Source organism: Lutjanus erythropterus, chromosome 9 (assembly GCF_056507025.1).
Source record: "Lutjanus erythropterus isolate fLutEry1 chromosome 9, fLutEry1.hap2, whole genome shotgun sequence".
Lineage (NCBI taxonomy): Eukaryota > Metazoa > Chordata > Actinopteri > Lutjaniformes > Lutjanidae > Lutjanus > Lutjanus erythropterus.
The window spans coordinates 35,387,238-35,398,080 of record NC_139325.1 but is presented as its reverse complement, the minus strand read 5'-3'; positions in this window follow the sequence as shown (position 1 = coordinate 35,398,080).

Sequence of the window (10,843 nt, the reverse complement as noted above, 5' to 3'; positions counted from 1 at the left end):
TCCTTGTGGTCAGTTTGTTACTCTTTCAGGTTATTTTACATCTCTTTGTAATTTGTAATTTGCATCTGTTTGTGATAAATTTGTGTCTCTTCATTGTCCTTTTGTGTCTCCTTGTACTTATGGTTTTATCCTGAACTGATCCTTTAAACGTTCACCACAGAGGTTTATGATGAGACGGCTGCAGCTCACAGGAACATGTCCTCCGGCTGCAGCGTCTTTGTGTTTGACAGACCTGCTCGCTGGAGACCAACAGAGAGTCTGCGAGTCGTCTGTGGACCATCCATCAAAACACCTACAAGGAGTCCTTTTATTTCGGCGGGTCTATAAGGAGCTGCTGTCAGCTGATGTGTCACTGAGATCCAATAAACAGACGCCTCCAGAGCCTGTTTATCCCCCAGAAAAGCCTCAGTCAGCAGTTTATCACCACACACCGAGCCTGAGGAGGAGGTTCTGGTTATCACTGCATTTCTGTCGCTTCTTTTACAATTTTACTTGACAGAACTTCAATCAAGTGTGATTCATCAACAGAGGCCACGAGGGAGTTTCTTTAAAAAAACAGATTGATGGATTTGACCGCTGCTCTAATTAAAGCAGAGTAGATGCTCCATTTAACGGACACGTAAAGGTTTTTTAATTTTCTGCAGCACCAAAACCTCATTTATCGACAGCTCGGAGGTGTTTTCAAATCATTTGCTCCTGAATATTTTGGTCTTTGGCCCAAAGCTAATCTACTTTCTACAGGCAGAGAGACATCAGGACACATTTCAGCTCTGTGAGACTAAAAATGAGGCAACAGGTGACCTGCAGCACGAGGAGTCGCTTTTTAAAGAGCCACGACGAATGAACCACAGCGTGAAAACATGTTCAGGTTAAAATCTCAGCTGTTTTCAGATGAATCCAACATGATATTTGGCTGGTTGAGCTGCCGTCGCCCACTGAGCGTCTTCACACCACGTTTACATCCAAAATGATGCATCTGCTTGAAACTGGATCCTTCACAGTTTCGGCATCACAAGAAAAATTTATTCAGCTCTCAGAACAGCAGCTACATTTGAGCTCACTGAGAATCCTCCTTTTTATTTTTGGCTGAAGTTCCAGTTTTTCAGCAGCTGTGAAGTGTTCAAACGGTGAGAGAAGACGAAGTGAACAGAAGCACAAAGTGTCTGTTTGATTCACAGTCAAAGACATTTAACCAGGTCTTTTCCTAGTCACAGGTCTGTCTCAGGTCTGGGATATAAGGTACTGAATCAAGACAAAAAAAGTCTCAAGTCGTGGATAACAAGATCCCAAGAAAAAACTCAAGTCGAAGGTGTTTGTACAAGTCAAGATCAACAAGTCCAGAGTCAAAGCCCAAGTGTCAAGTCAGGACCAACAAGTCTTAATATGGGATTTGTTTTGCCTTCTTGGTCTTGGCTTGGGACTTATTGGCCCTGACCTGGGACTTGTTGGTCTTGACTTGGGACTTGTTGGTACTGACTTTCTGATCAAGACCAAAAGGTCCCAAGTCAAGACCAACAAGCCAGGACCAAAAAATCAAGGCCCGCAAGTCCCATGTCTTATCCAGGTGATGCATCCTCCATCTGTACATCGACTGCAGGAGGAGACAAGAAGAGCAGAAAAGATTTGCACATGCAAAGAATGGAAGAAGACCAACAAGTCCCAAGTCAGGACCAACAAGTCAAGACCAACAAGTCAAAATCAAGGCCAACAAGTCCAAAGTCAAGACGAGAAAGTCAAGGCCAACAACTGCCAAGTCAGGACCAAATCATTTCAAGTCAAGAGAAGAATAGTTGGAGGGGGACAAACAGAGGAAAGTAAATGATTTTTCATAAACCTGTTCCTGATATCTGTTGTGAGGACACTTGGATTTTCATTTCTTCAAGGGGCTGTTTGAGGGATGTCAACGGAAGTTCTCACAAGTATTGAGGTGCTTGTGTGTGTGTGTGTGTGTGTGTGTGTGTGTGTGTGCTGAACATCGAAGGTCAGCAGAGTTTATTTTGTCGACTGAAATGTCTCTGAAAGGTCAAACAGCGGTGACACAAACTGTGACAAACAGACTGTCTGACTGCCAACAGCTCACATTAAGCAGAAACATCGACTGATGCTTCATGTCTCTGTTTCAAACAGGGGGAGGTGATGCTGCATGTTAAATCCGTCTCGCATGTCAGGACAGGTGAACAAAAATCACTTCATTTCAATCAAATCATCATCCCATGTGTTAAGTTAGACTCTTCAAACCTTTCTGGTGTGACTTTATCTTTTAACTCTTTATTTAACGTGCTAAAGCATACTACAAGTCCTAACCTTTGAGTTTCTAGTCCTGAATAATTTTCATTTTGTAGTGAGTTCCAAGCCGCAATGATTAATAAAGTTACCTTGATGTATTAATTGTGTAAATTTAAATGTTGAATGAAGTTGGAAGTTGTTGTGTCTCAGTCTGTAGTTTTCAACCTGTACGTTTTTCATACTGCAGCTCATTTTTTTGTCGACCACCAAAATTCTTTGGTATCATTTTTTCCAGCTGGAGTTCTTCTTGGTTCTCTGCTGTCTGATTGGTTCAAGCAAAGTGGATCTGGTGAATTAACTGTTAATGTCAGATGATTCAGAAAATGAATTGATTCATGATTCACACTTTTTAAATAACAGACTTTTTAATCTTTTGGACTTGTGAAGTGTTTTCAAGTCAAAATCTCATGTCCAAGTGAAGTCACTGGTGTTAAAGTCCAAGTTCAGTTGCAAGTCTTGATTTTAGACGTTTAGGCATTTAACACATAAAGGTGTTTAACATGTAAAAAGTTGTGGCATTGGACAAAACATCAGCAAATCATCAGAGTCAGATTCATCCTCTGAGGAGCATGAATGTTTGAACAGACACAACAGACTCTATCACAAGGCTGTCATTGCTTGTTTCCAAATGATGATGATGTTTCCATGCGTGCAGTAATGTCACTGTGGCAAATATTAATATTTAAGCAGCAAGACTACAGCTTCAGACATAAACTTGACAGCTCTGACAAAAGTCAGGATTTATATGCTGCTTTACTACAAACAGTTTTATTGTATGAACTTCTGCTGTGTGTGATGAACATTACTGCACACACTAAAACATTTATATGACTGAAAACAGCCTCTTTAATCATGTCACAGTTCTGCAGGCCCAGTTTCGCTTGACCTGTTCCCCATTCTTCCAGTTTCCCTCCTCTCCCTCTGCCATTTTCCACTCTACCTGCCTGCCACTCCCACCTCATCAGTCCAACTCTACTCACCTGCTAACACAGCTGCAGCTCATCCCCAATCAACCCGGTAAAAGCCTCTCCAGCTCTCACTCTTTCCCAGATTGTTCTTCAGTATTTCTCAGCAAGACTCTCCAGCCCTTATTCCTGGATTGTTTTCCCTATTGCCTACCCTGCCCGTCTCTGACTCTCCTGCCTTGCCTGGTTCCCGGATTTTCACCACAGCCTTCTGTGTCCGTGAGATTGTTCTCAACGTTACTGGTTTCTGCCTGCCTGTCCCTGTGGCTGCTTGGTGTGTCCGTCTGTCATCATCTTCTGGTCCTGTCTTCTCCACCTGGTCCCGTCTTATCATCTGCTCATCCCTCGTTGGTTCTGCTGCTTCTTCAGCCTGCCGTCCTGGTTCTGGACGCCACGATTCGTCTACCTTGTCTCCAACCAGCTCCTCTAAGGTACCGACGCCTGTTAATGCATTGAACTGTCCGGTTCTGAGGACTAATGTCACTACAGCAAACATTGTTGACATTTAAGCAGCAAAACTACAAACTGAGATATAAACTTGACAGGACAGAGGAAATCATTTCTCAGACAGCTCTGTTACAAGTCAGCATATTTTAATCCAAATACTTTCACTGTATGAACTTCATCTGTGTGTGAAGAACAGAGAACATTAATTAAGGTTAGATCCTGTCACTGTGTCGGGAGATTCAGTAAATCAATGCAGTTGTTCCTCGTGCTCCATCTCCATGCACCCGTCAAAGAGCAGTGTTCCAGATTCAGGCACACCTGGTATTTAAAAGGAATTGGAGATGACAGTGATTGGTTTAAATCATGACTCACAGCTAAATACAACCCCTTTCTGTCTTACTTTGCACACAGATTATGCACCGTTTCACAAGCAAAAGTGGAATTGGACAAAATGCACTTGTATCATGCACTTCAGACCCAACTACCGGTTAAACAGTTCAGCTTCCAGCAGACAGAAGTGACTAATAAGTGAACAATGAAGGAATAATTGACCGATGATGCTTTCAGGAGTTTGTGGAGACGCTGGAGTATCATGTTCTCCTGTATAACATGATAAAAATACTCATATTTAACTGTGCAGCAGCAGCAGCAGTCACAAAGTGAGCAGCAAGGAAAAACAAAGGCTTCACCATCTAAATTATTCTCCAGTGAACTCAAACAAGGCCTACTGTATCTTTCAATTAAAAAAGCCAATTACTTTTTGTTTTGAAGTTTTTCTCTCCACTGTGACTCGGTGACTGAAGCACATGAATGTGGAATGAAAGCTGACATGAGACTGATTGTGTATTCATGAATGTGTCGTATATCATCAGTCAGAGAGAAGCTGCAGGCTGTCAGACTCACTTCACTCTTCAAACTGATGGAAACTATTTGAAAGATCCAATTAAAGATTAGTTTAAATTAATGATAGTGAGAACCCATTAGTCTATATCTGCTTTATAAAAACTGGCTGCGTGGAGCGTTTCGTCGTCTTCGGTCACTGATTCTGACCTCTTTGTCCAGATTTAATTTTTAAATTGAAGGATAAAATCTTTGAACTGAGCCATTTTCATCACGTCGGCTTCGGAAACTGATGGACAACAAATTACAAATTTAAAGTAAAGAACGATATCCTGCCAGGCTGGTCCTCGGCAGTGGTTTGCAGACAGTTAAAAAACTTGCAGCAGTGAACTGAAGGATGACGATGTGGTTAGCATTATTACACCTCTGCAAAGGTAAAGGGGGATCTTAATTTAAAAAATCACTGATTAAATGCACCACCCGGGGAATTCATAAGTGACCTAAATTAAACACACCCACATGGAGCAGGGCTAACTGTGGAGGACACTGCATGAAGTGCAAAGGTTTCAAAATCTCATCGAAACACACTGGAGTGAGTCAGTGATGTTCTCCTGTACAGAACACCAACTGATTTCTCTCTGATTAAATGTACTGAGGCAGGCGGCTGTATGGGTGGAGGTCTGAGGCGGGGAGGGAGGTAATCAACCCAGAGGCTGTTCCTGCAGGTCGCCTTCTCTCACTGTGCATAGACCCAACAACCTCTTTAATAAGATGGGGAAGCCTGAGAGGCAAAACCCAGGGCAAAACAAGCTGCTGCAGCTCCTGACGCTCATTAATGTGATCACAGATACCTGAAGGCAACTGTACACTGTAGTTTTATCTGCAGCAATGCATCATGGTCTATAAGATCATCACTTGTTTGTAGTGTGGCTGTCCTGTGAGAACCACGTATCTCTAAAAAGTCAGAAAAGCAGCCTGTTTTCAGCTTTGAGTCATTTTTCCATCTGATCCAAGAGGGTTTTTATAGAGTTGATTTACTTGAAGAATTTTCTCAACATGTGAAGGAACACCTCATCCTTCGGTTTCATTGACAGAACAGATCCATGGTTTTCATTGAACAGGAAAGGGATGCAAAATTGTCAGACAAATGTAGAGGAGTAAAAAGTACAATTTCCCTCTGAGATAAAGTGCATAAAACAGAAATACTCAAAGTCTAAACACCTCAAATCTGCACTTGCGTAGCGTGCCGAATCTAATGCAAGATTAAAGCTGCAGTAGGTAGAAAGCCTAAAAATGGCTGATCGTTGATTGTTGTCCCTCCTACCAGAGGAAAAGGAGCAGGGCGCTTCATGCACACACCCAACAGTGTACTGAGCCAATCATGAGCGAACAAGGACCAACAGACATCAGCTGTGTGTGTGTTTGTGTGTCAGTGCTGATGATACTCACCAGAGAAACCATTCCTTTTCTCTTTTCGCACACAACGTGATTTTCAAATACATTCAACATGGACAGAGGGACTAATTATCTCACTGTAAACAGTGCGGTCGGCTTCTCTGTGGTCGCTGCTGCACACGGATTTACAAGCAAACATGAAGATAAAGCCACTCTTTAATCCCAAAAACAAACACTGAGCTCTCGTCTGGTTGGTCCACGAGGTCCGTGATTTCATCGTGGGTCGCTGCTGCAGAGGAGTTGAGTAACAGGAGTGAAAACAAATCTTCTTTTAAATTCCAGAAATTTGAAACATACACTCTAAGCTCCCCTCCTGCCAGTACTTGATAAACTGAGTCTAGTGGTTTTATCTGTGATAAGTACATATGAAGTATAGTAATAGCATAACTTCTTTTTCATAAGGATAAGTGGGTAGCTTGCGCCTGGAAGATGCACCAAACACACCTTTTTATGTGAGCGCAAACAGAGAGCCTGCAGAAGAAAGCCTGAGTTAACAAAGTTGATAATACTGTCATGATGTTTTTAGGTTTAGTGTTGAGCTTCCTTCAGACGTAAACGCTGCGTGTGATTGGACTGTGACTGAGCTCCTGTTGGGGGTGATGCTGGTGGTTTCGAGTGTTGTTTATGTGTTAAAATCAGTGTTGGTTTCTTTCGTGTCTCCTCTCCTCTCAGCCTCTGAACATCGATCTCAGGTCTTTATCTTGTTAGTGAAGCGTCAGTCTTTTTTGCGGCAGTTTCATCGTTTCTGAGAAGAAAAAACATTATAAAGCAGCAGCCTTTTCCAGCTGTAATGAGGAAAATGTGACGACACAGCTGAGCTAGCAGCGCTTCAAACTCTGTGTGTGTGTGTGTGTGTGTGTGTGTGTGTGTGTGTGTGTGTGTGTGTGTGTGTGTGTGTGTGTGTGTGTGTGTGTGTGTGTGTGTGTGTGTCTGTGGGCATGCGTGCACGCACAGCCTCATCCCTGCTGACTACTGTTACTTGATGTTTCTGTAAATTGGATCAGCGCAGCGTCTCTGCACTTTCTAACAGCCTCTTAAGCTTTTTAAAAATCGTTGGTGGCGCTCAGCACTCCTCAAGTATTACCCATAATTCACCTCCTCTCTGTGCTCTCCACAGCAGCCTGGACATCGACTGTTAAACACACTTCTGCTTCAGCAAACAGACCGTGTGTTTCTGTTGGAGACCATCAGTGGTGGGAGGTACATTTACTCAAATTTTACTCAAATTTTCTTTTTTCTTCTTCACCACATGCTGTGCTTTAATTCACTACATTTATCTGACAGCTTTAGTTACAAGTTAAGATTTTTACACATAAAACACACACAAAGAGCTTATAAAATGTTATGATTTGTTATAAATAAAACAGTTAATAAAAGTACCTGAACTCTTTTACTACAAAGCCACACTGTTGGAACACGTGTACAGTGCACTGTTGTTCTGAAATAAGCAGGGATGGTGTCATATGTCACTCCATAACCTGCTACCTTTCTGCACCACTGGGCCCTTTTACCCATGATGCCATGGGCACTAACACACATGTGCTTTGTTCCATTCCACATTGCTCTTAAACAGTCCTCCCTACTCTCTGTTCAGGGAGCGTCGGTTAAAGTCAGATAGTTCACCCAAAAATGAAAATTATCTCCTCACCCTCATACTGATTGAAGGTCAGGTTCAGTTTTTTAGTCCACACAACACTGCTGGCATTTCACAAGAAAACAGTGTTGCAGAATCTCCCAAACAATGGAAGTGAATGGTGACCAGTTTTCAAATGCGAAAAAACGACTTGAAAAAACACATAAAACACCTCCATGCTGCTCGTCTGCTGTAATCCAAGTCTCATAAAGTCCCAGCATGCTGTTTACACACCATCGCACACCAAACACACAGTTCAGACAGTGTAGACGTGAACGTGGCTCCAAGTTAAAGTAAGTACAGTGAAGATTCAGGACAAAAACATGGTGGAAATAACATTTTACTAGTCGACTTGGCATGTCGGGGCTTTTTGGGACTTGGATTACACCAGGCGAGCAGTATGGAGGCATTTTATTGTATTATTATTATTATTATTATTATTATTATTACTATATTATTATTATTATTATTGTTATTATTATTTCCAATCTTTTTCAACAATCTTCCAGCTTTAGTTGATCAAACTGAGTGGAAATAATTGGAGGTTTTAAAAAAAAAACGCACTGCAAATCGAATCAGAAGTCTTCAGGTCGACCCTTCATACTGATGAGGGGGCAGAGCATCGTATCTTTGAAAAACTGTAAAGGCCGTACGTTTGTTAGCATATTTATTACAGCTGTTGTTGCACTGATGGATGCTGTGCAAATGGATATTATTGCTGTATTTATCAAGACAACAGTCCAACATGGAGGAATAACCAGGGAACAGTAGAAATAAAAGCTCAGGGCACTACTGGAGGATTTAGTGTCTGCAGGAGACAAAGACGCCACAAGAGAAATGTATTGTTTTGTTATTTAAGAAAATGAATCCAGGTTATTATAGAAAGCATCGTGTCAACAGTTTAATGTGAATAATGTCCTGCTGATTGCTGATGGTTTGCATGTAAACATCATCACGGAGGACGTCTCAAACCGCCGCTGCCGAGACAATGACTGCTGCTTTGTTTGTCTGAGGAGAAACCTCCATCTGCTCCATTGTTCTGTGTGGAGCTGCTCATTACGGAGCCCATTATGAGTCTGGATGACTTCTAAACGATCAGTTTGGGAGCGAATAAAGGATCGACTCTCCCGGCTGTTTATCTGCGGCCGACGCTCCACCAGAAAAAACAAAACAAAAAACACCCAAGCTCATGTAAAGTGAGACGGATGATTTGGTATTTTGGCGTTAATAAGTCAGAGAGAGCGACGGTGGAAGTTCCTCTCGTTCGATAACGCGTGGACAGCAGACGCCGCTCCTCGTCAGGGTCATTAACGCCACCTCAGCACCGGCGAGGCGGCGTGATTTATGTTGTCTCTCAGAAGACGAGGGAAGATGGATGAAGGGCTGCAGGTTGGGGGACGTACCTGAGGAGGAGGGGGGAGACTCTCCTGGTCCTCCTCCCACGAGCTTGAGCTGACCTTTGACCCCTGGAGTGAACGTCTGCAGGGACGTCTCTGGCTCCATTTTAATGTCTATTTAATGAAGAAGAAGCACTGCAGTGTTCTCACAGAGGAGAAATTATTCAACCTACAGAGAAACTGAGGCATAATATACTGTTTTCTACTCAGATTTCTATACGTGAGTTTATAAAATACACTGATTCTTGCCTCTACTAAACATGAAGCAATATTTTTAAGTAAAATGTAAATGAAATATAAAAAATCTAAAGTTTATTTATTCACAAAGTAATGTGAATATGCTTAGTATGAACTAAATGTAAACAAATCAAATAAACTTAACTGGCCAGGTCACATAAGGAGGCTGTATGTTACACAACAACACAGTTTATGTCAAGACAAGACAAGTGACGAGACATGAGACAAGACATGAGACAGGACAAGAGACAAGACAGGCCAGAAAAGAAAAGATAAAAGATGAGACAAGAGACAAGACAAGATAAGATAAAACAATGCATTTCTTTACTTTTCCCACAGTGGGACAAACTGAAATGGATCAAATAAACTATTTATAAATAAAGATGTTTTATGATGAGATATTTCACATGACGTCTGAAGTAAACTACAGGAAAAAGAGTTAGCTGATGATGCTAACTGTAGCTGATGTTGGACAGGATTTAATATAAATTCTGCACACAACGCTGCTGCCTTTCAGTTCACATTTTTACACAGAAAAACGACCCTGACAAGAGGCAGAAGGTTACTCATGTAATTCATATTTCATTTATGATTCAATCACAGACTCAGCAGTTTGTCCTCCTTCATTCATTTCAACCAGCCTGAAAGCAGAGTGGGAAAGTTCATTTACAAGGAAAATGTCCTGCCGGTGTGTGTGTGTGTGTGTGTTGACTCACTGTGATTTCATTGAAACACATGATGGATGTTCACTGCTGAGGAGCAAAAACTACATTTCAGTGTCAGACTGTAGAAAACACTGGTCCATCACTGGCACTCACTGTAAAATAAAACAGCCCAGTGTCATGGCAGCTCTTTATATAAGCACTAAAATTAACTGACAGAGTTTTTTCCAAGTGACCAATCACGGTTTTTGATCCATAGAGTTTTTATATTAAGAATTTTTTTCTTGAGCCGACAAAAGTTATTTAAAATCGGTAAGGTCATCACAATGTAAAGTCTGTGGGCAGAGCAGGAACTCGTGGGAACACGTCTGCACGTATTCAGTTGGCTCTTCAACCTGGAAGTAAACCCAGAAGCTAGATGTAACGAGACGAAAAGGACTTAAAAGATGTTACAGAGTAACAAGACGTAGCAAGAGAAAAACAATTTCAACAATGCAACCGTTGAAAAATAATGTAAAAGGCATTACAAGATGAAAAGAAATGTGAAAGACTTAATATCATGAAAAAGATGCTAAAAAAAAAGTAGCACGTAAAAGATGTGAGGAGTTGAAAAACATAAAAGATGTAACAAGATAAAAAAAAATAATGTAAAAGACTGAACAAGATGAAAAAGATGTAAAAGACAGATGAAGACAAAAAATAATGTAAAAGACGTAACAACACTCAAAACTGTAAAAGACGTCGTGAGAAAAGAGAAACTGAAAGGAAAAGATTTAACAAGATGAAAAAGACATGATGCTAAAAATACATAAAAGGTTTAATAAGACAAAAACACTGTATCAAGCTGAATCAGATGAAGACGAAGACTCTGGTGGAGGCTCAGTTGTCCTTCAGGGGACAACTGTTTACTTTTATACCGTG